Here is a 24,959-nt window from a genome sequence, read left to right as displayed (position 1 = left end):
AACGGTACAAAATATTTTATTCGAAGTATTGGCCATCGCTAGCTACAACTTTCGCCCATCTTTCGGGCAATTTCCGGATGCCGTTTCTCCAAAATTCTGGCCGCTGCTTGGCTATCCATGACTCAACCCATATTTTGGTAACCTCGTACGAGGAGAACCGCTGGTCCGCCAAATCGAGACTCATATGCCGGAACAAATGATAATCGGAGGGAGCTATGTCTGGACTATACGGCGGGTGGGGTAACACTTCCCAGCCAAGCGTTCGAAGGTATTTTTTGACAGGTTGAGCAACATGCGGCCGAGCGTTGTCATGTTGCAAAATAACCTTGTCGTGCCTTTTTACCGTTTCCGGCCGTTTTTCTTTCAATGCTCGGCTTAAACGCATCAATTGCAGTCGGTAACGATCCCCCGTGATTGTTTCGCCCAGTTGGAGCAGCTCAAAATATAAGACGCCGACCTGATCCCACCAAATGCAGAGCATGATTTTCTTGCCGTGAATATTCTGCTTGGCCGTCGACGTTGATGCGTGGCCGGGCAAACCCCATGATTTTATGCGTTTTGGGTTATCGTAGTGGATCCATTTTTCGTCGCCAGTCACCACCCGATGCAAAAAACCCTTCCGATTTTGTCGCTCGATCAGCAATTCGCATGTAAAAAATCGCCGTTCGACGTCGCGCAGCTTCAACTCGTACGGGACCCAATGTCCTTGCTTTTGGATCATTCCCATCGCTTTTAGACGCTTGCAAACGGTTGATTTATCAACGCCCAATGATTCAGCAAGCTCTTCTTGGGTTTGGCACGAGTCCTCGTTTACCAATTCCCCCAATTCCGCGTCCTCGAACTTTTTGGGCTGGCCAAGACGCTCCTTGTCTTCGGTGTGAAAATCACCACTTTTGAATCGTCGAAACCAGTACTCACATGTTGAAATCGACGGAGTATGGTCTGGGTAGGCCTCCTGCAGCAATTCACGGGCTTGGGCTGTATTTTTTTTTCAAATTGAAGCAGAAAAGCAAAGCTTCCCGCAAATTGTGTTTCGACGGCACGAAAGTTGACATACTCGGAGCACGAAAACACTGCGTTGTTTATACTTCAGCGAAATGACAGATACTGATAAACAAAGCCTAGGGATGAGGCTTTGTCATGAATATATATTCAGTATTGCCAACGCGATAAAGTGATAAATAGCGCCATCTGTGTGTCACCTTTAAAACTAATTCAACCTCCCAATAGTTTTTTTGTTACTTCAGCGAATGATAATTTCTTGGCCTTTACAATATTAGCTCCATAGTTTTGTGTAAGAACATTTGTAGTGTCAGTATTTTCAGCACGGATATTTTGTATTGTTGGTTTAAAGTTCTTTTTATCGCTAACTTTTTGCAGTGTTTTTGCAACAACACATCCCCGATATTTTGGGGGTAGTTTTGCAACATTTTGGTTTTTGGTTTGACGGTTTTTTTGCAGTCTAATGTACTATGCTTTCCACTACATTTTACACATTTTGACTCTTTACCGCAATAGTTTTTCGTATGCCCAAATGCTTGCCAAGTTTGACACTGTGAAATTAGGTTTGAGAATTTGACCGGCTCAACTGTAACAATTGAATGAAGGATATGCTGGAGGTTATATATTTTTTGACGTCTTCTTTTGGATCAAATGTAACAAGAAACATATTCAATGGCTTTTTAGTTTTCCATTTCAACTGTTAAAGGCTTTTATGGCGTCAAGACCTTGGTTTTTTAAATCAGCGATGATTGGCATGGGGTCGCACGAATAGTGTAGATTCTTTATCATTACTTAGATTGGCCACGTTTGTTTGTTTTCATAAGAATACCAAGATGTTCCGGATTCGGCTAACATTCTTGTTATTGACCTATAGTCATGACTTTGAGTTACGTTAATTTTGTAAATGTCATTATTTTATTATAAATGTCATCATATAATAGTAAATTGATTATTTGCCAGCGCTTTGATTGCACCGCTTAGCTTTTGATAATTTTTAGCATTAGATATCAGAATTGGCGGAGGACGAGGCTCATATTTTTGGGTATTATTATCTGATGCTGATTTTCCTTGATTGAGCGATTTTTCAGCAGGCACTTCAACTAAATATAACCGGCTCAGGTAAACCATCAACTTTTCCTTTTTTGCTTAGACGTTTATTATTATTTTTTATAATCCAATTAGTTTCTAGCGCTAATTCTTCTTCATCTGTCTTATAGTGTAATTTTCTTTCTTTTTGGAAGCTTTATAATTAGCAACACCACTGCCCGGAGGAGGAAAGCGGCTGAAATCCATTTATTTATTTGCAAATATCCTACGCGATGGCAACTCTACAACGATCAGCTCCTGGAGCTGTTGATTCACCCAACAGCGGTGCAGTGGTTTTAGAACTTGTCTTGATCTGCCAAATAATATTTTGACAGTCCTTTGTTTATAAACTATGTTTATCTTTTATAGGTGGCTATTAGTTTCTCTTAACTGTTTTGCAGAATATTAAGATCACTTTGGAGTTTACGCAGCGAATTTTGTAAAAGTAAAGAATATAAAATGTGTTTTGTTTTTAATTAATTGTGTCCCAGAGAAATAATCGCGAATACATCGAAACGAACTATCTCACTATTGCAATGTAACCGGAGGTGATTTTTCCAATTAAAGGGAATTTGGAGCACCGATTTAAGGCAAGTAATCACACAATTGAATTATAGACGTCTTTACACTTGAAGTGAAGGAATGACAAAGTGTTAAAATTATTGTAACAGATTATGAACGAGCATTTACTTCTAACTTAATTAAATCTGTGATAGATTCTCTACAGAACAATTTTTTGTACCAGCTCTACATAGTGAGAGTAATGGACAAATCGAAAGATTACACGCAACCCTTTTTGAAATAGCTAGGTGCGTAAAAAAACAGCAACAAATTACCGAAATGTAAAAGAATAAAATAGTACAATTCATTCTGTTACAAAATCAAAACGAATAGAAATCCTTCAAAACTACCCGGTAAAAGAATTGGCGAGGATTAAAAAAAAACTAACTACGGGTCAGGATCTAACATTGAACGGGGTCAATAAGAAAATAATAATTAGACTTACCTAATTAATAAAGTTTTCTTTCGCCGAAATAAAATATTACGAAACAAATTTAATATAGTTTTCGTAGAAAAACGATAGGAAGTGACTTATGTTATGTACTACATTTCAGATAGATGGAAGAACAATTCATAAAAATAATTTACGTTAAATTAAAAATTACTACTTGTTATTATCTACGGTACTGATGCCAATTTAATTGATTATAAATCCTCTTAGGGATGATAACGGAGTGGATCCCACACTTAATTTTGAACAATCACCTTTTAGTATAAATAACATTCTTTTAGTGTCTGATTTACTGTATACTTAAGATTCTTGCTTAAAATTTATCCCTTAGTTCAAAATAGTATTATCATTAAGCTGGAAACCACGCATGCGGCAAAGTGTAGCAATAAATTTAAACCACTTTGAATAAACCGACACTTTGGCAGCTAAGGTGTGTAAGCCAGGTTTTTCGAACTGTTTATACCAGGTGCTAGATAATAACAAAGCGAATTGCACATCATACTTGTATACCGCCTATCCAGAAAATAGACGAAGGTGCTATTATTTTAACCAATGTCTCACCAAAAACCATCTTGGTTGACAAATAATAACTAAATTTAATTATAAATACACGAAAACTTAATTACATTAACATTGCCAAAGACATGATTTTCAAGGCTGAATCAGACCCAACATTCATCAAACGAATCATTACTGGAGATGAAACGTGAAGCAATTCGCAAAAAAAAGAAAGGATTTGTGAGAAAACAACCCGTGGATTTTGAACCATGATATCGCTCCGTCGCACAGTGAAATCATTATCCGTAGATTGCTGACCAAGAACGATACAGCCATCGATTTCATCTGACATGGGCCCCTGAAAAAAACTACTACGTGGAACATGTTTTTCCGGCCATACCCAAAATAAAGTTCCAGAAATGTTTCGAGAGTTAAACAAACGCTGGCTTAAGAGCCTGGCAATTGATGGGGAGTACTCTGAAGACGAAAATATACCTACCTTTGTATCACATGTAGTGAACTTCACGAGAATAAAAGCTATTCAATGCGAACTAATCACAAACATGCGAGAAGAGAAGTGAACAAAACAAACAGTTAATATTTTTCTCGTATTTTTTTAAATTTCTAAATCCTATATCAACTTTAGCTGTTATTCCATGTAGAAAAATGTTCCTTGAAATCCTAACTCAATAAATTGCCTGGTGGTGTCGGGCAGTTCGCCTCCCCGTGGTGCACTCTGGATATCGCCAAATGATCTGCGGCCTTAACGGTGATGACATCGCATTCATCTGAACGGTGATAACAATCGCAGTCGTCTTTGGACTAATCTACTTTTTTACGTTTGGAATTTTTCTGACCCCTGTGCTAGTGGTTGCGGCATTCGGCCACCTGAGTATGTTAGGATGAAACTTAACAGAAATGGCTGGTGGGCTAATGCCGCGACAGCCCCCGTCCCGTTAAAACCCGGGCAGGCTTCGGAGTATGTTCCAAACCCGTCGCCATTGGGTAGGTGCGAAGTTGAGATGACCCCCGTCTTTGCGTCCGGTCTGGCTCTGAACGCATGCGTCAACCCTCGCATGGCCTCCCTGCCATGGCATAGACAACCATAAGGGACGACTACACTTTACGGGCTTTGGATAGAGGCTATGAATGGGGACTCACTTATATAAATATGAATACAAACACAATTAAACAAACACCAAAAACTCCAGGTGGTAGCGAGAACTCGGAGCCGAGTCCTAAAACCATCTTTCCCAAGAAAAGAGGAGCGAAATCGTCTCCTCGCAAATTCTCCCAGGGTCCAGCCCTCAAGGCTGAAGTTCCTAGTGACAGTAAAGTGTCGGAAACGACTAGATAGGTAGACCACAAGGGGGACCCTGAGGGAAGTCGGAACTGATTTCCAGCACGAGTTTGGGGGTTACAAGCGGGAACCCGCTTATGGTAAGTAGGGGACTGCAGGTGGAACCGTCTGAGGTTTATAATTTAGCAGCATTGGATGGGGTGGCCAGTACCAGTAAGGGGTCCTCCCTTACTTTTCCGGGGACTTCGGCAGGAGTAAAGAGGCAAAGCTCCCAGGAGGAGGACGTTTCCTCGAAAAGAGACCCCGGACTGATGGCGGTCTGCCCAAATCATTTAGTGAAGTCGTTAAACAGGCAGGCTCCATCACTCTTGGAGTCATGGACAGTGGTAGGGAAGTAGGGAAGACGGCGCCTTTTTCAGGGTGGAATGGAAGAGAGTAGCCCCCGTCATCTCTGCCGTTTTCATGAGGGTAGTAAGGGAAAGCCCTGGACCTCCCCTCCCCCAAACTGTGAGTGTGCCGTATGGCACTACGGCACTTTCAAAAAAATTATTTCCGCTGACGAACGGTCGGATACTATGTGCAGGGCGCCAGTGGCCTTGGTGGGGGAGGTATTGAAGGGAGCTTAACTGAAGGCGGTGGACAAAAAATATGCAACCGCGAGCGCGTGTCTGGCTCCCTTCGGAACTCTCTACATCAGAGGAAATGGAGGAAATCCTCCGGTACTGCAACCCGAAACTTCCCATGCACAATTGGAAGGGGGTTGAGATGAAGAGGATTGAGGGATCTTATCGGCCAGCGCTGATTCTGCTGAATGCGGAGTCTCTTGGTCCTCTCGCTGAAAAAGGGGGTTTTCACTTATGGTTTCGAAAATGTAGCCCTTAAGGTCTACCAAAGCGATGCCAGAGCGGATGCCTCTGCACATCCAGAGGGGCTGGAGGAAAAAAGGCCCACAGTTGGGAAGCTCCTGTGGGCATGGAGATAGACTGCGTCACGTCGGAAGTTGGCAGTGTTAGCGACGTCCTCTCACGACTAGGATCCGTCGTAAGGATCGGGTCATTCTTTGACAGGGCGAAGGAGCAGAGGCTGCTGGCCTCGGAGAGTGAGGACATCGACTTTGGGGTGCTGCAGAGGTTTATCGAAGATGACTTTTCTTAAGATAGTTCTCCAGCACTCTAAGGCGGCCAATCCGCTGCTCTACCTTGAACAAGATCTCGCATGCTCATAAGAAAGGAACTTAATGCATTTATTTTGCCTGATTTTAGCAATGAAGACATGGTTACTGTAAGCCTGGATGGCCCTGCAGGAAAGCTGTGGCGGATGTCGGTCTATAAGGCACATGAAGGGGAGGTGGAGCCACCTCCGATGATGCTGAGGGAAGCCCTGGCTGAAGCGACGTGCAGGAAACCCGGCGTTATTGTAGGGACGAACACAAGCTCCCACCATACCTTGTGGGGAAGTTCCCACATAAATGCCAGAGGTGAGTCACTTTTTGATTTTATTTTAAACGAGAATTTGTTCATTTGAAACAGGGATAAGGACTCCACTTTTATTACTGCAACCAGGGAAGAGGTGCTGGATCTTGGTCTAGCCTCTTCCTCAATGTTACACCGAATTTCTGATTGGAGGGTGCTTCCTTCTCGAATCACAGTTATATTCAATTTTCTCCCACTGAAACGCGTCCAGGAACCTGAAGAGAACGGACAGTGATACATACGGAAGGAATCTATTGAAAACTCTCCCCGAAGCACCAAGGTAAAATCTAGATCTCTCGGAGGGAGCGATCGATGATATGGTGAAGATCTTCACTTCAGCTTGTAATAAAGCTCTCGAAAGCTCTTGTCCGCTTAGAACGCTCCCTCAGAAGGAAAAACCGCCTTGGAGGACAGTTGGGCTTCATGCAGACGCCTTTTTAAGATGCACCAAGATGTCATGAATCTTCAATGTTTAGACGAATACTCACGAAGAGCTCCGCTCCCTTGGAATACTTGAGGTATGAATCGGGACGTTGGGCGATGAGTTTCGAGGAATCACTAAAATTACTTCTCGACGCTCATTTTCTGACGAGCCCAGTATCTAACAGCACCAGCTTGGAAATTAAACTAATTTGTCTTCGGAATCGAGGCTGGCTGCTGGATCCTGATGGCATCATACTCACTTGTCTCCTCATAGCTCACTTGTCTCCTCTAAGGAGTTCAGCCAATCAGTCTCTCATCCTTCTTCCTGAAAACCCTCGAGAGTCTGATTGACCTACACATAAGAATCGAAATTCCCCGGGGGCATTTGTCGCATATCCAACATGGAGGGTATCAGTGGAATCTGTACTGCAGAATCAGAGCACACAATTGTTCAAGATATTGAGGAGTCTCTATATCTGAAAGAACTCGCACTTGGCGCCTTTCTCGACATCGAGGGGGCTTTTAAAAACGTCCTTCCGGGGGCAATCACTAAACCTCTGCGTATGCTGGGGGTTGGAGCCGACCTTTCCAGATTTATCGAAAGAATGCTTAGCGACAAAACGGTCGTGGCAGAGTGGGGCGGTGTCTCTCTCCGCCCACAGGTTAGTAGGAGTACGCCGCAAGGCGGTGTTCTCGCACCATTTCTCTGGATCATTGTTATCAATGACTTGCTGGAGGAGCTGGCTGTAGGGTAATTGCTTACGCGGATGACGTGGAATTAACCGTTAGAGAAAAGGCCGTAGATATTCTATACGATTTGATGCAGGGATATTTGAACGTGGTTGTTCGATGGGCAGCGTACTGCGGCTTGCCGGTGTCCTCTTAAAACGGAGCTTGTGCTTTTCACGAGGAAATATAAAATACTCAGAGCTCAACACCCTTTGGTAGGGGGCGCTCCGGTGGTGCTTTCTGACAAGGTAAAGTACCAAGGTCTTAGCCTTGACAGTAAGCTAACGTGGAAGCCCAACATTGAGGAAAGAGTAAGGAAGGCAACAATCGCCTTGTATGGATGCGAGGGCGCAATTTGTTAAAGATGCGGCCTTTCACCTAGAAATGTTTTTGACTCTTGTAATATGGAGTCGTTGTCTGGTGGATCTCACTGGAGAGGATGACATCAGTTAAAAAGCTAGAGAGAGTTCAAAGGTCTACACTCATTGTAATCAGTGGGGCGCTTCGAACTACTCCTACTCTATCGCTTAACGTAATGCTAAATGTGGTACCTGTAGACATCGCAGCCAGAATTGCCGCTGCACGTACCACAATCAGACTGAGGTGCTTGGGCTATAAGCTAAATCTCACATATGGCCACTCAAGCATCCTTAGAAACTTTGAGTTCATCCCCCTTCGACGGATCAATGTGTACCCTCGCTTAGTCCAAGCGAAACTTTCTCCGCCCATATTCCATTAAGGGAGAAGTGGACCTGGGGAACACCTGATAACAGGGCCTGGTTAACCTGTTCATGGATGGCTCGAAATTAGACGGTAGAGTTGGAGGAGGAGTATTCTGCAAGAAGCTCCCTATCAAACTCAAATTCAGGTAACCGGATCACTGCAGTGTGTCCCAAGCAGAGGTGGCCGCAATCAAAGAAGCAGTTGACTGGCTGCTTGCTTGCGTAATAGCTGTTAAGAAGGTAAATATTTACTCCGATAGCCAAGCGGCAATTAGGGCCCTAGGCTCTATTATGGTGCACTCGAAACTGGTCAATGAATGCCTGGTCTCACTTCCGATTGCATCAGAATTCTTCGACATAAGGGAGGAAGCTGGTCTAGAATTTTGAAAAAATCGAAAAATTTTTTTGTCTTAAAAGGTGCTTTAGGGTCTTAGAAATAATATACCAAATGAGGGATGCCAGCAAAAATGTCTAAATGCCCAAATTTTTCATTCGACGGCAGTGCCTCGCAGGTATGCCCCGAACGCTATTTACAACTTTAAACGCGTTTTTCTCGAAATCACTTTTTTTAAACTGGCCGAAGACATAACTCGAACAAATCTTTACCGATTCTTACGAAATTTTGACAATACATTCGAAATACCTTTCTCCGGAGACGTACGTAGGATTTTTTATTTATATTACATAGTTTTTTTTTTAATCAACAATTTTATGTCGTTCTTTATAGTGAAAATTGTAACTTTTTGTTCAAACGTGCACCATTTCGCGAAAAAACATAATATCGAAAAAATCCTACGTACGTCTCTTTCTGTTGTTATATAGAAACTAAAAAAATTTTATTTTTTGATCCAGGACAAAAATTAAGAAGTTTACGTCTTCGGCAATGGACCCACTAGAAAAAAAGGCGCCTTAGGAGAACTGCTGGACAGCGGCCATTTTGAAATTAATTCAGACGAAAAATTTTGTATTTGTACCATGAAAGCTATATTATTAAACCTATTTCACAGATTTTCGATTGATTCCTTTGTTGAGTCAAAATAAATTCATAAAATATGCCCATTTTTTGCGCTCTAGACCAGCTTCCCCCCATAAGGGTAATCTGGGTAATTGGTCATGGTGAGATTGCTGGAAACTTCGAAGCCGATGAGTTGGCCGCACAAGAGACCTGTCAGGTAGTGTGCCTGCTAAAGGAGAGAATCGGGATTCCCTTGAGAACATGCGCTCTACTCCTGGAAGGATGGGCTTTGCAGGAACTCAGCGAACGCTGGGTAAATACAGGAACGTATAAGGGCGCGAAATCCTTCAGGCCACGTTTGGATAGGAGGCGTTCGAGGGATATTCTGAGGATAACAAAATTTCATCTCTCAAATTTCGTGGGCATCCGCACGGGGCACTATCCGCGGGGCATACATGCCGTTAGACTCGGAATTACTTCAAGTCCTTCTTGCGTCAGTTGTATGGAGGATGAGGTGGAATCATCACAGCACCTGCTCCTTTGCGGCCCCGTTCTCGCGGGACTTAGATTTAAGCATCTTGGTTCTCACTTATTTTCTGTGCCTGCTGGCATAGCAAGTATTGATATCAAAAATTTGATGATATCAGCAGCATAAAACGGCTAACAGAGTCGCAAATCAATCACCATTCATAGTCCTCAAATACTCAAATGGCGAATAAAAGAATCCTACAGTTTATTTTATTCCAAGTTAAGCCTTTCTCGTTTTTTTTACATAAGTGTTATATTATATTAAGTGTGCAGATATTAGGCCTCATCGACGTATGGGATTATTGACATATCGATGAAGGTTCACTAATAAGTAACGTTTTTTAGGGAAAACCCTAAAAGTACTGAATTGCTTTTGTTAAGCTTTATTTTCCATTTCTTAACCCATGTTTTACATAGTGCTATCGACTGGAAGTATGGCAGTGTCATCCGCTAATGTGTCAGTTATTTGTTGATTTGCCGAAGGTACGCGAGTATACAGAAGATATAACAGAAAACCTAAAATAGTTCCCTGTGGAACCCCTGCATTCATATTTTTTGGAGACGAATATGATTTTTTTGTTTTCCGCAAAAGTGTCGGCAGCATGGACTTGAGTTTTGAGAGAAGCACTTTGTGCAATACTTTGTCGAAAGCTTGCGATATGAAGGAAAACTGACCACACTTTTTTTTTCTTCCATAGGGCTCTTCTAATACATAGCTACGTGCCTAAAGCTGAGACGCTTGTTAAACAAACCGGTCAATTATATATCTATATAAATTATATTATTAAATATTAATAATTTTAAAACACGACGTCTATATTTCAGTGACAAGAATCAACTGATTAACTTTATTGAACACAAGTCAAATGAAACCTTTACATAGATTGCTTAACTTGGAGTTTAATACGATTTGCTGATTAGACTTATTTTACATACAATTAATTGAAATTGGAGACTTTGCAATTGATTTTCGGTTGCGAAACCGGATGTTTATTTGACAAAAAGAAGTTATTAATTTTTTACGTGAAATCGCTTACTAGTCATTTAGTGAGTTCAATAACTCCTGCACTTTCTGGCTAGTTGAATATCTGGATATGCGTTGTGTGCTGGGAATGGAGTGGGCTTATACGTAACTTCTCCCCCCTTTAGAAAAGAATTCTCCTGAATTCTACTATTGTTAAGTTGGATTTTAATTTTTTTGTGCTTTAACATAATTAAGATTATTAGTATAATTATTAGTATAATTATAGTTGCATTGAATGAATAGATTATATCTTTATGTGTTTTTAAGTTTTTGATACTCATCCAGTTTATTTTGTTTGTTTCTAATACAATATATTTTCGAAAGTTATTTGTTTTGTAAAATTTTGCACTTGTCTCCTTTTTTCGTATAATGTTTTTTCGTTTTCTATTTCATAAGTGTTAGTAAAATAATTGTTATCTATACCTATTGTACAATTTGCGAAATGTATTAAAGTATTATTTATAATTTGTATTGTTTTATTGTTACAGTTTTGATACAATTTTTCATTGTTTCCATTCTTGATTACCATGGTCTCCTCGTCAACTTCTATTATTTCCATTTCTTCTCTTTTTATCAATTTACAATTTTTTTTGAATATACAATGTTTGCTGTTTTTCATTTCTTTTAATTTTTTATTTGTTTCATATGTGTAAGTAGCATTTTTGTACTTAAATATAGCTTCGTACTTCTGATTTATTTCAAATGTTTCATTATTAGGTACTGGAATTATTTTTGAACTTTAATTGTGATGAAGCTTGTAGGAATTTCTATTGCAAATATCAATAAATTATTTCTAAGCACTGCTGTAGCTAACTTAAGATGATTGAGTTTGTTGAAGTTTATATTGTATTTTTGGATCTCATTATCAGTTAATATGCTGGGGTGTACAATATTATATCTAGCAGATGCAACATTATCTTGTAAATGTTCTATTTTGTTTCTTATTAACTGTATTTTAATCTGTTGGTCGTAATACAAATTCTCCTGGTTTCTATTATTTTCATATTTGTTAATTGCGTTCAGTTGACTTTCTATTGTTTTTCTATCTGCCTTAATTACATGCTTGATGCAATTGATTGTATCATTAAAATATGTGTTAATATAAATTTGTTTATTTAATAACTCATCTGTTTCTTGCATGTTTTCTTTGAGTTTTGATAAATGATTCTCTATTATTTTTCTGTCTTCTTCGTCCATTGTGCCAAATAAACATTTTGCTCCACTCGCTACTGCATTAACTAATCCTCTTCTTTTACGTGTATGATTTCCATGTAATGTATATAATTTGTGTTTTGTTTCTGTTAACTGTGTCTGTAATATATGTCTGTTATCATTGTTTATAAATTTTATGTTGTTTTCTAAGTCATTTAAAATGTCGTCGATGTTTTCTAAATTGATTATGTGTACTACTATGTCTGTTGTTGTAACTATGTCTTGGGTTTTCGTGTCTATTATTGCGTACCCGTCCTGGTCAAGTATTTGCTGAGTCGTCAACGTTCCTTCCATTGTCTTCATTGTTGTCAGAATTAATATTGTCATCATTAGCATCTTCTGTAAATTTGTAGGCTCGTTTAATATTCTTTGGATCAATATCTTTTAGTTTTGCCTTTTTATATTTTGGAACTTCTTTGTGTCTGACTGCCTTATAGTTCTTTATAAACCCTTCTTCTCGTTTTTCTTCATAATTTTCTCTGTTACTGTTGATTTTTTCTAACATTTTTTTCTTAGCAATTTCTATATTTTCTTTAATTTTCGTCAGTTCTACCTTATTATTTTGAGCTTCGTTAGGGGTGCATTTAATTGTAGAGTGATATCTGTCATTGTAATTTCTTACGGCTTTTTGCATTATCTGTTTTATTGACATGTTTGATGTTTCTGTTTTACGTGTTACCCTACATTTTTCTGCCAATGCATTATGTAGTCTTTCTATGTCTGAATTTCCCGTGTGACTATTTGGTTTAGTTAGGTGTAACTCTATTCCTTTTTGCATTAATAATTCTTTAATTCTGATTGAGTTAAACTCATTATCAGCTATGATTTTATCAGGCTTTCCTATTTTTGTGAAATGTTCTTCCAATTGTTCTACTATGGTTATGTGATTTCTATCATTTAATGAGTATGCTGCTGCAAACTTGGAAAATTTGTCTATAGTTGTTAAGAAATGTGTATTTTTTACTACGTATGTGTCTATATGGATAACTTAATTCTTATTTGATGGGGTTTCTGTTTTCTTGAATTTGTTCTTTATAGGTTTCCTATCATATTTAATTTCTTTGCACAAGTCACATTGGTTTATAACCACTTGCACCAATTCTAATAGTTTTAGATAGTATATTCTGTTTTTTAATTGATTGTAAGTTTCCTGAATACCTGAATGCATACTTTCTCTTACGTGGTAAAACGATATTTGTTTGACTGCTTCTGTCTCGTATTCAATGTCTTGAGCTCTAAATGTACATTTTATGAATTCTATTTGCTTGTCGTCTGAAAACATTTCTATTAACTTTTCTTGTACTATATTGTATTCATACGGTAGTTCCCAATATATTCCAATTTTTCCTTTGTTTATATATTTTTTAAAAATCTCACCCATCGTTGGAAAGTCATATTTGGCTATAAAAATTATTCTTTTACCATGTATTGTTTTAATTTCTTCTATTTTGCAGTTTGTAATAGGACTATGGTTAAGTTCGTGCGGTTTTTTTTTCGAAATTTGAAACTTTATTGACGTAAAATGGTTACAAATTTAATATTCAAAGTATTGTCCATCGCTTACTACTACTTTTTCCCATCTTTCTGGCAATTCACGGATTCCCTTTGTGAAAAATTCGGTCGGTTTTGCCGCAATCCACGAATTGATCCATTTTTTGACTTCATCGTAATTACGGAAGTGTTGGTCAGCCAGGCCATGTTGCATCGATCAGAAGAGATAGTAATCGGATGGCACAAGGTCTGGACTATACGGCGGGTGGGGTAGGACATCCCATTTGAGCGTTTCTAAGTATGTTTTGACCACTTGTGCAACATGTGGCCGAGCATTGTCATGTTGCAAAATAACTTTGTCGTGTCTATCGGCGTATTGCGGCCGTTTTTCTCGCAGTGCTCGGCTCAAACGCATCAATTGTCGTCGGTAGACATCCCCCGTAATCGTTTCATTCGGTTTCAGTAGCTCATAATACACAACACCCAGCTGGTCCCACCAGATACACAGCATAACCTTCAGGCCATGAATATTCTGCGCCGACGTCGATGTTGAAGCATGGCCAGGGTATCCATACGTTGCCCGACGTTTTGGATTGTCGTAATGGACCCACTTTTCATCGCCAGTCACAATTCGATGCAAAAAACCCTTTCTTTTGTGCCGTTGAAGCAGTTGTTCGCATGCCATAAAACGGCGTTCAACGTCTCTTGGCTTCAATTCATACGGCACCCAATGGCCTACCTTTCGGATCATTCCCATGGCTTTTAAACGTTTGGAAATGGTTGATTGATCAACTCCCAAAGTTTTTGCAACCTCTTCTTGCGTTTGAGCCGGATCTTGATCGAGCAATTCCTCCAATTCGGTATCCATGAACTTTGGCGGCGCACCCTCGCGTTCTTCGTCTTCCAAGCCAAAATCACCACTTTTAAAGCGTGCAAACCACTTCTGGCACGTTCGCTCAGCTAGAGCATGCTCACCATAAACTTCCACCAAGATACGATGACTTTCGGCTGCTTTTTTCTTCATATTAAAATAATGAAGAAGAATTCCCCGCAAAAACACATTATTCGGCACGAAATTCGACATTTTCAAGTGTGGTAAAAATATTGTTGTTTACGCTTCAAATAAAAAACTTATACTGACGTTTGTGCCTTACGACAGTAGCTCTCCAATGAATGTTTGGAAATGTGGATCGATGGAATAATAATCAAGTTACGCCATCTGTTGTAAAACCGCACGAACTTATTCATAGTCCTATTAATTATTATCTGTGTTTTGTACTTATTAACTATTTCCTCCTTTATAGAAAAATTATTGTGTAAATTTTCTTCAGCTGAATGTATTGTTTCTATTGACATATTATCTTCTTTATCCTCTATGTTTGCTATTATATTTATATCTGATACGTTGTCGTTATTTAAGTTCTGTATGCCATCTTTTTTATCTTGTATGCAGTCATTGTCTTCGAGTCTGCTCAAAAAGTCTGCTACTCTATTTTCTTTTCCTTGTAAATAGTCAAGTTCAAATTGGTACTCTCCTAGTTTCAACAGCCATCTTTGATGTCTAGGCGAAATGTCTTTTCCTTTATGTTTTGAATGTAAAAATTTTATGGGCTGATGGTCGGTCAATATTTTAAATTTTCTTCCATACAAATAGGGTCTAAAATAATTAACGCTCCAAAGAATTGCCAAAAATTCCTTATCGGTAGCCGAATAATTCTTTTCGTGATTATTAAGAGTTCTAGATGCAAAACAAATTGGGTGACCTTCTTGGGATAACACCGCACCTATTGCATAATTCGACGCGTCAGTCGTAAGTGTAAATGTTTTATCAAAGTTGGGAAATCTAAGTATGGGCTGTTAACTGATCATATGTTTCAATTTTTCGAATGCTTCTACATAAGTTGGGTCTTTTCTATCAATTTTCACATTTTTCTTTAAATATTTTGTTATTGGTTGTGCTACTTTAGCATAATCTTTAATAAATTTTCTGTAATAGCCTGTTATACCAAGAAAACTTTTTATCTGTTTTTCTGTCCGAGGCAGTACTAGTTTTTCTATAATGGCTATTTTGTTAGGATTTGGTTTAATACCTTCCTTTGTCAAAATATGACCCAAAAATTCCGTTTCTCTTTTCATTAAATTGCATTTATCTATATGAATCTTTAAATTTTTCTCTTCCAGGATTTGGAAAATTTCATTAATGGCCTGAATGTGTTCTTGTAATGATGTGCTAAATATTAGTATATCATCTAGATATACAACACATATTTTGTTAATGTGATCTCTCAGTATTTCGTTCATAAACCTTTGAAAGGTAGCCGGGGCATTTTTTTAACCCGAATGGCATTCTTATAAACTCATATAAACCATGTGGTGTTACAAATGCTGTTTTCTTTCTATCTTCTTTCTTAACCAAGTTTTGGTGATAACCCTTGGCCAGGTCTAGCGTAGTAAAATATTGGGCTCTTCCGAGTTTGTCCAAAATTGAATCGATGTTTGGGATTGGAAACTTATCGTCAATTGTGATTTCGTTTAACTTTCTATAATCAATTACTATTCGATATTTCTTTTTGCCTGAATTGTCTATTTTCTTCGGTATTACTATCAAAGGGCTTGAATATCTTGAATTACTTTTCCTTATTATACCTTGCTCCGTCATTTCTCTTATTTGTCTCCTTACTTCTTCCTCATGTTGTGGTGGATACCTATAGAGTCTTGAATTTAATTGTTCGTCTGTGGTTGTGCGTATTTCGTGGTCTATCTCTGTTGTACTAGTCAATACGTCTCCCTCTTTGAAAAAAAAATTTACTATAACGTTGCATAATAATTTCAATTTCTTTTCTTTCTTCTTTGTTCAAATGATCTAACTTTAGATTATCGAGGCTTCCTTCGTTGCTTTCTAATGTAAACACTTCTTTGTACTGATACGGGTTATTTATGATTGAGTTTTCTTTATGATTAAGTGTTAAAACTTTTTTTTCAATATTGATAAACGCGTTTAAAAAATTCAATAGGTCTATGCCTATGATAAAACTGTACTTTCTTCCTGTCAGTGGGGCTACTTTCCAGCGAACTCTTGCATTACTTGGTAAATTAAATTCTTTTGGTTCTGTCGTATGAATTTCATGCTCTATTATGTCTTTGCTATTTATCGTACTATATGGAATTGGTCTGTTTAATTTTATTTTTCTGTACCCGTTGATTTGGTCATTTACTAGGCTTAAAGTGGCTCCTGTATCTATCAATGCTACATATTTTTCTTTATTTATGTTTAATTCTATTAATGGTAGGCATTCCGAGGTTGCTTCATAAAAAAAACAGTATTATTAACTTCTGCATTATTAACCTCTTAGGCGGCCGCCGTAGCCGAATGGGTTGGTGCGTGATCACCATTCAGAATTCACTGAGATGTCGTTGGTTCGAATCTCGGTGAAACACCAAAATTAAGAAAAACATTTTTCTAATAGCGGTCGCCCCTCGGCAGGCAATGGCAAACCTCCGAGTGTATTTCTGCCATGAAAAAGCTCGTCATAAAAATATCTGCCGTTCGGAGTCGGCTTGAAACTGTAGGTCCCTCCATTTGTGGAACAACATCAAGAGGCACACCATAAATAGGAGGAGGAGCTCGGCCAAACACCTAACAGAAGTGTACGCGCCAATTATTTATTTTTATTTATGGTGGCTGTACTGATCGTTTGAATCGTTGTTGTCGTTGTAGTCGTCATCCTGATATTGGTCATTGTCATTGTTCCTGTTTTGGTAGGCTTCTAAATTATCAATTTCTATTGGTTCTGCGTTTCCTGGTCTATACTGTCTGGATTGGTGTGAACCTGATTGCTGATAGTTTTGATTTTGTCTACTTTGTCCCAAATTGTTGCTTTTTTCTATTAGGAGCTGTTTCATGGCAGATATACACTCGGAGGTTTACAAGACAATATTTTGGAAGATTACGTAATTTGGCCTTCATTAAATGAAATTCAAATTTGCATGTTTGTGAATTTTTCGATATTCGAAAATCCATTGAGATAACATGAGACGTGATACGGTCGCTTACATAGTCGCACAAAAAAAATAAAAAAAACTTCAAAATCCGATATCTCAGTGAAAAATAAAGATATTTGAGCAAACTCAACGGCACTTAAAAGAGGAAGACTTATACTTTAAAATACTATGTTTACTTTTTTATGAAGAGCAAAATCTGCGTAGCTACATAACCTCAAAAATGGGCAAAAACAGCGTTTTTTGCACTTTTAGGTTAGGATATCTAAAATCCTGACGTGATAGAACAATTTAAACCCCGGATTCGGATTCTACGCAAACAATTACTTCGGAAATGACCCTACACTTTTATAGGACAAAACATTGTCGACCTGTGTAATTGAAGTAGACTGTATGAAAATCGAAAGTGACGCTTTGATTGTAAAAGATAATTTGTTAAGTGAGAATATCCTGCTAGAGTGTGTGTTCTCTGAAAAGGTTTCTGATCTTGGTCGGTGTAATATATTGAAAATGTCAATTTCAAAAATGTCAAAATTCCCAAACATCGGTGAAAATGAAAGCATATCGTCTACCTTTCTGCAAGCGTCCGATCGTGGCAGATATAAGAAAAGATCTACTGGAAAACAAAATGATAAGACCCTCAAAATTATAAGACACTTATAAGAATCCTCATATGCGTCACCCATTGTTCTCGTTGAAAAAACTAAATGGTGAGCATCCGTTTTGTGTAAATTATAGTTGTTTGAATAAAGTAATATAAGTAAAAACATCATATCCGATGCCAGGGATGGATGAACATTTTTCGCAGCTAGCAGGTAATAAATATTTTTCCATATTAGACCTACGAATGTGGTATTACCAAATAGAGCTCAACGAACATTCAAAGCAGTTTACGGCATTTATTACCAACGAAGACCACTACGAATTCAATAGAATGTCTTTTGGGTTGGTCAACGCTCTGGCTGTGTTCCAAACAGTAATGAATAGATTGGTCGCCGAAATGAAACCGGGGGATGTCTTGGCACATTTAGTCATTATACCAATTCGCACTATTGAGAAAGGTCTACAGCGTCTCGAGAAGTTTTTGGTTCTCTTAAGAAAAAGTGGGTTGACACTCCAACAAATGCAAATTTTTGCAAGCTAAAATTGAATATCTCGGTCACGTCATTGCCGAGAACGGTATAACGCCTGGAAATCGCAAGGTATCAGCAATCCAGAATTTTCAAGTGCCGACGAATATCACAGATCTGAGAAGATTATTGGGTCTCACGGGCTTCTTCAGAAATTTTTTTGCCGATTACTCTTTGATAACAAAGCCATCAGCAACAATTTTACGAAAGTCCGAACAGAATAATTTTTTCTGGACTGAGCTACAGCAGACAGCGGTTGAAAGAATTGTCAACTTTGACAACCACTCCAGTGTTGGCACTCTACGACCAATGCGCGCAGCATAAGGTTCACACCGACGCTAGCAGTATCGACCTCGCAGGCGTACTGATGCAATCGTACGACAGTAAAACATGGCAACCAACAATGTAAAGCGTTTTTCAGTAAGAGCGCTTCAACTTTTTTTGAATAAAACACAAACGGTTTGACTTTTTTAACTAATTTTTTTTTATTATCGAGTTTGAACATATACATTTAAGTATGAAATTCGATTTCTTTTGCATGACTACCGCGTGCAGTCCAATCGTTGAACCCAATTTTCGACCACTCTTTTGCATAAATCGGCCGAAATTCCAGCAATTTCGCTTTCAATATTGGCTCTGAGCTCACAAATCGTCGCCGCCTTGTTACTGTAGACCAATGACTTCACATAACCCCAAAGAAAATAGTCTAGAGGCGTCAAATCACACGAGGGCGGCGGCCATTCGACCGGTCCATTTCTGGAAATAATGGGCTCATCCAACTTACTCTTCAACAAATCAATTGTAGCGCGTGCTGTGTGGCTTGTGGCCCCGTCCTGTTGAAACCACATGTCGTCTAAGTCCATACCATTCAATTGCGGCCAAAAATAATCGTTAATCACGTCGCGGTATCGATTTCCATTCACAGTAACGTGGCGATCGTTCTCGTCAACGAAAAAATATGGGCCAATTACGCCGCCGGCATGTAAACCGCACCAAACAGTGATTTTTTCGGGATACAACGGTGCCTCATGAATCACGTGTGGATTGCTTTCTGCCCAGTAACGCATATTTTGTTTGTTGACAAAGCCATTGAGCCAATAGTAAGCTTCATCACTGAAGATGATTTTTTGGAAAAAAGTAGTCTTAAAGTAGCAGCAACAGAACGATTATTTTCATAAAAAATTTGCACGATTTGCAATCGTTGCTCAAGTGTGTAGCATTCCATCATGAAATGTATACTAATTAAGTTTACAAATGACAAGCGAAAAATAAAAAATATTGCGTCGTTCGCCCTCCCTATCGGAAAAAAATACTACAGTCGTCACTGTATAGATACCGAGAGTCATTATCACTCTTATGAGTTGAAAACTCTTGCTGTTGCTGAAGTGCTTGAACGATTTCGCATATACCTACTGGTCAAGAAATTCCGCTTAATGACTGACTGTCCAGCAGTTGCCAAAGTACGTGCTAAAAAGGAACTTAAGCCTAAAATTTCTCGATGGTGGTTGAAAATATCAGAACTCGACTTCGAATGCGTACATCGTTCCGTTAGCAGACTTGCTCATGTAGATGCGATGAGTAGAGTACCTGCCCAGCTCGCTGAAATTGTGGAACCAGCCGGTTCTATAGGCGAAATAACGTCCGACGTCATCGATTTGCTTTATACCATGCAGATTCAAGATATAAAACAACGTGAAATTCACAGCATACTGCGGGGTGTGTTGAATGCTGTTATCGGAAAGCAAAATGCGTTAAGGTAGAAGGTGTGATGCATTTCGGTCCTCTAGAGCCGATACCTTTCCCCGTGATTCACACTGATTACCTCGGTTCATTTGTTGGTAGCAAGAAGGGAAATTGTTACGTATTAACAATTTCCGACGCATTCTCAAAATATCTTGTAGTTAAGCCGGTTCGCGATACGCGAACAATTCATTTTTTAAATGCATTAAATGACATGACCAGCTATTTCGGGTTGCCGGTTAAAGTAATCACCGTTCGTGGGACCGTCTATACGTCAATGACATTAAGTTCATATTGCCAGCAAAACGGTATAAGACACATTAAACTCCACGGTCTAATGGGCAAGTCGAGCGCGCTAACCAAACTATCCTAAACTATTTACGTACTTCCGTTGATAATCCGAAAGATTGGGACTTAGTATTACGGGATTTGCAATATAGCATTAATTCGCAAAATAATTAAACCACCGGTTATAGTCCAAATGAGCTAATATTAAACTTCAATTTGCACGATATTGCGAAACCGCTGAGAAAATTTTGATGGAGGAAAAACGTAGTATAGCTTCTGGCAAAATCGAGTGCGAGCGACAAGAATGGAAGAAGCGTTTTGACAAAAAACATTCACTTCCTGTATTATATCGTGAAGATGATTTAGTCGTTATCGAGAACGAATCGTATCGCAAAGGTTTTAAACAACGATCGGTACCTAATAGAAGATATACCGGGAATGCCTATAAAATCACGTAATTTTTCTTCTGTTTATGAATCTAGCAAACTTAAACCTTGGTGTGGCATCCGTCCTGAACTCGACGATGACTACACAAGTAGTACCGATTCTGAAGACAAAGGAATCGGGGACGATTCCATGTCAGGAAGGGCCGACTTTCAGCGAGCTGGTAGACCTTCAACTAGCTAATGTGCAACTAGCATCGCCATATCCAAATTGCAGCGCGGGCGACGAAGATATCTCCTGACAAGTCGGGAAAAGTCGAACAGAACGCAAACGGGGGCGGTCGTAACATTAGAAATAATATATACAATATATACGTTGATAGTTTTATATTTTTAAATAAATTTTGTATAAAAGGAATAATTAAAACGTTTAATTTTAATATTGTGGAAATATGTATAAAAGCCTTCTGACAATAACTTAATACAATTCTAATCCTTTGGTCGTAATGAGCCTTGGACCGCTTGCTGTGTGCTTCGCGTTAAAGTAGCCACTAATTATAAAGCGACCCTGAAAACGATTTAAAAGGGCCAAGTAGCCCTCAGATTTCAACTGGTGTCTAGATGGACTGTAAACAGCAATTAACGTCAGTGGCTGTTTTAAAGTTTCAACGGAAACGAATGTCACTTGAAACTGGGATTCTCATATTGCTCAGTATACCATTGGTACATTTTGGAAAGCGTTAAATCAGAATGTAGCTATTTTTGGCTCGTGTCACGTCTAGTGTAATGAGTCGAGAAGCTTTTGATATTGTTTTTGACTTCCTCCAATTTTCCTGAATTTATTTTATTCGGTGGCTGGACAAGCAATTTTCTTGCATATTACACTTTTTACCAAACCCTCGGCCTCACGAAAGCACTTTCAGTAGGACCAAGGACTGAAATTAATATATGTATACTATGTATAAATCAAACTTAACCCTTTAGACTTTTGCTTAGGTCAAAATAAAATCCATTGATTGAGGATTGAGGTGAGGAAATTTTGCTTTCCTAATGTTTTTGCAATAATATTATATATTTAAATAGTGCAAATAAGAGGCGATATAAACTAAAAACAAGAACAACAACACCAAATACAACAAAGAAAAACCAAATACTCCCAAATCCACTCCGCGACAAAATATGCAACGAATGTTACAAAAAGCAGTACAACAACATCAAAATGGACAAAAGAAGGAGCAGACGTTGAGCTCTAGAGTTCCTTCAAACACCTGGAGCACCCAATGTTTCAGTCCCAATGATTTCAGTCCCTTGACTCAATCCCAAATTCGCAAATTTCCCCAAATAATTCGAGGGCAAATGTGCAAAAACAAATTCAACTGCTACAGCAAAAGCTGCATAAGCTTTACCAGCAAAACTGTTCAAGGTACCAATTGGCCAACTGTAGAGTCGAAAAAGAGACAACTCGATAGCCCAGGTAAGTAAGTGTAAGTAATTGGATGAATATTGGCTGTATAGCTTTGAGCCCACCCAGAACAGATTTTCTTCTCTAGAAATTTAAGGAGAGAAAAAACCCCGTGATAAAACTCCAAAACCCTCGCCAATATTTGTTGACAAAATTAACAATATTAGCACACTAATGAAGCTCCTGAAGAAAGCTGCCCAATAACAAAGTTATTGTGACCCTATTGGAGGTCAAGCAAATGGAATTTTACGCTTACAGTGAGTCAAAAAGTAAGTATAAGCCCAAGCAGGAGAGAAACTTTAAGGTAATACTCAAAAATATGCATAGAGCTTGGTCATTCTGCCGAAAATATCTAGGACATCAAACATAGAAGCACCAAAAAAGCAATCCCTATGTTCATCTTCGAGCGGAAGCCGAATGAATACTTTTATTTGGAATGCCAATGGACTCTTAAAATATATACTAGAAATACATTTAATATATACGACATATATCAGAAACTCATTTTACAGATAGGAGCTATTTTCGAACTCCAAATTACAATACAAGCTATATCACACAATGCACCCCGATAAAAAAGGTAATTTTTGCTCTGCTATTCTCATTAAAAGCCAGATTAAACATTACAGCATACTTCTTATTGTACAGAAGCTATTCAAGCCGCAAATATTGTTATAGCAAACACGAAAGGCCCACTCACAATCTTGTCAGTATACACCCAAGCACACTATCAAGGCAGAAGAGTATGAAAAATTCTTCGAAACGCTTGGAAAAAGGAAAGGCCGCCTGAATTGAACCTCACCACAGCCTCCTCAGGCTCCCCAACATATTGACCAACTGACACAAATAAAATCCCTGATCTCATCGACTTTTGCGTAGCGAAAGGTATTCTAGCTAGTGAAATAGTAACTCATGTTATGAACTATCCTCCGATCTCTCTCCCGTAATGATCGCTCTAAATAAAGAATCAGTTGACTCATTTCCCCACTGCTGTCTCCACAAAAATAAAACCGATTGGTTTACTTTCAAACACTATTAACTTCAACAATTAACCTTCAGCACCCACTCAAGTGCCATGAAGATATTATAAATGCTGTCGAGTACTTCAATAATTGCCTTCACCAGGCGGCATGGAACTCAACAGCCTCCTTCACAAAGCGACAACACACACAAGTATCTCTTTGCACCTTGGAAATTTAAAAATACCAGCTTTAACACAATCAGCCATTAAAATGGAAAATAATAAATAGACCCAATCGGGTCCCGAAAAAGCTCACACATTTGCTCAACATTTATCCTTAACCACTGTTCAAAAAGTCAAAGATTCCCTGGAACTCATTCACCAAACAGATCCGCCGAAAAAATTTTTCGAAGAAAGAAGTAAAAGCGGTAATAAAGAAGCTTAAACAAAGAAAGCCCTGGATATATTCTCATTACAGGAGAAGTACTTAAACAACTGCCATATGAATGAATCTCTTTTCTCACGTACACATATAATGCTATCATATTAACTGTTATATTATATTAATAATAATGCAATCAAACCCCAAAATAATGTTACGAAATATCTTGGTATACATCTCGACAGCAAGCTTACATGGAAAAAACATATTTTCACTAAACGTAAGGCAATTGAATCAAACTCCGAAATCTATACTGGTTACTTAATTTAAATTCACATGAATCTCTCAAAAGCAAGCTCTCACTCTAGTCAGCCATCTGAAAACCCATATAGACCTATGGTGTACAACTCTGGAGCACTGCAGCTAACTCTTACGTCGAATTACTTCAAAGATTCCAGTCAAAAATTCTAAGATTGATTACAAACGCATCATATTACATCACAAATGCCCAAATACATCGGGGTCTCAAATTTCTCTAAAAAAGCTTGCCAAATCATACAATATAAGGCTCCAGTTCCCCCAAAACCCTTTAATTCAAGAAATAACTCTCAATCCGATCTAATTTAACAAACTAAAGAGGAAGTCGACAACGGATTTATTATGCTAATAAGCAAAAATCTTCCAATGGTTGCAGCACTGGGCGCTTTCCATGGATGTCTAGTAAAATGTCCTGGTTTAAGTACAAGTATTACTGCATGTAAAAAAAAAAACAGATTGCTATAAATAAATGGATTGAAAAAAATTAGCATTTTGTCTTATTTTGAACTACTGGTGCAAACAATTTTTCAAAACATCTGTTCTTTTGAGTCAGATTGATGTCTGCGAAATGTGATTGGGCATTGCTGCAAATTGTATTCGGGTAAGGCTTTCTCAAGTGGGCCACAAAATTACCAAAGTGAATATTTTGCGATGAAATTCAGCCAGGACTGAGTTCTATCATCCAGAAGCACACTCAGAAAATTTTGTTGTAAAATTCTAAATAGTTTTTTTTTATCATTGTAACTATCGAAGTTTTTTGCAGCGCTTGAACAATTATCACATTTCTCTAAAGTAAGTATCCGATTACAACGATTTTTCAACTGCAGACTGATAAAGGATGA

The sequence above is a fragment of the Anastrepha obliqua genome, chromosome 6 (genome assembly GCF_027943255.1).
Source record: "Anastrepha obliqua isolate idAnaObli1 chromosome 6, idAnaObli1_1.0, whole genome shotgun sequence".
Classification (NCBI taxonomy): Eukaryota; Metazoa; Arthropoda; class Insecta; order Diptera; family Tephritidae; genus Anastrepha; species Anastrepha obliqua.
This window is presented reverse-complemented; position numbering follows the sequence as displayed.